Raw genomic sequence first — 3,612 nt, 5'->3', positions numbered from 1 at the left:
GATGGATCTTTGTTGACAAACTAATGTCTCTGTTTTTTAATATGCTGTCTAGGTTGGTCATAACTTTCCTTCCAAGGAAGCAAGTGTCTTAATTTCATGGCTGCATTCCCCATCTGCAGTGATTTTGGAGCCCCCCAAAATAAAGTCTCTCACTATTTCCACTGTTACCCCATATATTTGCCGTGAAGTGATGGGACCAGAGGCCTTGATCATAGTTTTCCAAATGTTGAGTTTTAAGCCAACTTTTTCACTGTCCTCTTTTACTTTCATCAAGAGGCTCATTCAGTTCAGTTCAGTCACTCAGTCGTGTCCGACTCTTTGCGACCCCATGAATCGCAGCATGCCAGGCCTCCCTGTCCATCACCATCTCCCGGAGTTCACTCAGACTCACGTCCATCGAGTCCGTGATACCATCCAGCCATCTCATCCTTGGTCGTCCCCTTCTCCTCGTGCCCCAAATCCCTCCCAGCAGCAGAGTCTTTTCCAATGAGTCAACTCTTCGCATGAGGTGGCCAGAGTATTGGAGTTTCAGCTTTAGCATCATTCCTTCCAAAGAAATCCCAGGGTTGATCTCCTTCAGAATGGACTAGTTGGATCTCCTTGCAGTCCAAGGGATGCTCAAGAGTCCTCTCCAACACCACAGTTCAAAAGCATCAATTCTTCGGCACTCAGTCTTCTTCACAGTCCAACTCTCACATCCATACATGACCACAGGAAAAACCATAGCCTTGACTAGACGGACCTTAGTCGGCAAAGTAATGTCTCTGCTTTTGAATATGCTACCTAGGTTGGTCATAACTCTTCTTCCAAGGAGTAAGGGTCTTTTAATTTCATGGCTGCAGTCACCATCTGCAGTGATTTTGGAGCCCCCAGAAATAAAGTCTGACACTGTTTCCACTGTTTCCCCATCTATTTCCCATGAAGTGATGGGACCGGATGCCATGGTCTTCGTTTTCTGAATGTTGAGCTTTAAGCCAACTTTTTCACTCTCCTCTTTCACTTTCATCAAGAGGCTTTTTAGCTCCTCTTCACTTTCTGCCATAAGGGTAGTGTCATCTGCATATCTTCTGCTGCTGCTGCTAAGTCGCTTCAGTCGTGTCCAACTCTGTTCGACCCCAGAGACAGCAGCCCACCACCAGGCTCCCTTGTCCCTGGTATTCTCCAGGGAAGAACACTGGAGTGGGTTGCCATTTCCTTCTCCAATGCATGAAAGTGAAAAGTGAAAGTGAAGTCGCTCAGTCATGTCTGACTCTTCACGACCCCATGGACTGCAGCCTACCAGGCTCCTCCGTCCATGGGATTTTCCAGGCAAGAGTGCTGGAGTGGGCTGCCATTGCCTTCTCCATCTGCATATCTGAGGTTATTGATATTTCTCCCGGCAATCTTGATTCCAGTTTGTGCTTCATCCAGCCCAGCGTTTCTCATGATGTACTTTGCATATAAGTTAAATAAGCAGGGTGACTATATACAACCTTGATGTACTCCTTTCCCTATTTGGAACTAGTCTGTTGTTCCATGTCCACTTCTAACTGTTGCTTCCTGATCTGCATACAGATTTCTCAAGAGTCAGTTTAAGAAATTAGACAAGTTATATATATATAATCTAATTATAAGCACTTTAAGAATATAGAGCAAACTTAAAATTTCCCCTTCACTTTCCCCATCAAAATTTCCTCCCCTAGACTTTTTTTTTTATCATATATATATATATATACACATATATAATCTATGCTTAAACACGTTTTTATTTTTATTTTTTATGAAACTTTTGGCCACACTACATGCAGACCACTCTTCAAATCACTCTTTTTATCTAAAAGTAGGTTTTGAAAAATATTCCAGGCCAGGAGTTTTCCATCTTCTTAATTTTAAAAAGTGTTGTATAATATTTCATGGTGTGGGAATAGCCACATTTATTCTACTTTTCCTTTATCAGTGAACACTTACACACACCTCTTTGGGCACTGAAATCCTTATGGAGAGTGAATGCGCTGAAGGAGAATTCCTGAGTTAACGGATAGCTGTCTTTAAAGTTCTAGTCGTGGTGAGTAGGGGCTAGTCTTTGTTGCGGCGCTCGAGCTGCACTGAGGTGCCTTCTCTTGTTGTGAAGCACAGACTCTAGGTTCTAGGTGCACGAGCTTCAGCAATTGCAACACGCAGGTTCAGTAGTTGTGGCCTGTGGGTTTAGTTGCCGTGTGACATGTGGAATCTTCCCGGACCAGTGATCAAACCCATGTCCCCTGCGTTGGCTGGCACATTCTGATCCACTGTATCACCAGGGAAATCTGCATTTTAAGTTTTGATAGATATCGACTTGTCCAGAGAATACTTGTGCCAGTGGAGGTGCCTAATGCATAAGAATGGCAACCCTGTGTCCAGGGTCTCCGCCCCCTCCCCTCTATCCACCCCAGTCTGCTGCTGGTCTCTTCCTACCAGCTCCCCTCCAGCTGCCACCTCCCCCTCAGTGGCAACAGCATGCATTTCTCCAGAAGGAAGCCCAGTGTGTTCCTGGGAAGAATGAAAGAAACTAGGGGAGAAATGAGAAATGAAAGAAATGAGAGAGAAACGAGGGGAGGAGACACTGGCCTTGCCTTCCAGGAACTTCCTCTTATGGGAAAAGGAAGCAACATCCAAGGTGGTTAATGATTCAACAGGGATGCTATTAAAAATATTTAACAACCTGTATTAGGAACAGAGGGACAGAGGCCTTGCCTAAAAAATTTTAATTGAGGGCTAATTACTTTACAATATTGTAGTGGTTTTTGCCATACATTCACATGAATCAGCCATGGGTGTACATGCGTTTCCCATCCTGAACCCCCCTCTCACCTCCCTCTCCATCCCATCCTTCAGGGTCATCTCAGTGTACCAGCCCTGAGCACCCTGTTTCATGCATCGAACCTGGACTGGCGATCTATTTCACATATTTTTTTTCTATAGAAAGACACCGAAAAGTCCTTTTTAAAAAAATTTCCCCCCTCGGCAGGCAGAGGTGATTGGTTGTTCTTAAAAAAAAAAATTTTTTTTTTAGCAGCCCCTCCTGTGCGTGTCCGTTGGGTGAGGGAGGGCATGCAGCGCCCCCATCCGCAGGCAGGGAAGGGTCCCTCGGTTTCAGGCCCCATCACCCCGGGGGCCCCCCCGCACAGTTTCCGAAAGTGTTCCTGCCTGGGAGTCCTACGCACCTGGAGGGCGCTCGGTGTCCGCTCCCAGAGGGCGCTGCAGACTGGAGCCCAGAGTCGACGACCAACGACCGCCCCTCCCGCCACTCTCCCGGGCAGAGCCTCCAAACCCTGGGCCAGGGAGCCAAGGACTGCGCCCAGCCCCCACCACCGGGGAACCGGGGAGCCGCGGAGCTGAAAGGCTGGGGAGCCACGGCCCGCGGGATACCAGGGCTCCGCAGGTAGGCGAGGCTCGGGCCCCGAGTCGCGGGCCGGGAGTGGGGCTGGGGTGCAGTGGTTGGGGCGTTCCTTGTCGGGGGGGACGGGCCTCGTGGCTCAGGGGGCGGGGCCCTAGGGGGCGGGGTCCTAGGGGTGGGGACGAAGGCTGGCCCCGAGACCTGGAGAGCTGGGGGTGGGGGGCTAGTTTTTGCAACGGCTAAGGGCCTGCGGGTTT

Source organism: Ovis aries, chromosome 3 (genome assembly GCF_016772045.2).
Source record: "Ovis aries strain OAR_USU_Benz2616 breed Rambouillet chromosome 3, ARS-UI_Ramb_v3.0, whole genome shotgun sequence".
Classification (NCBI taxonomy): domain Eukaryota; kingdom Metazoa; phylum Chordata; class Mammalia; order Artiodactyla; family Bovidae; genus Ovis; species Ovis aries.
This window is presented reverse-complemented; position numbering follows the sequence as displayed.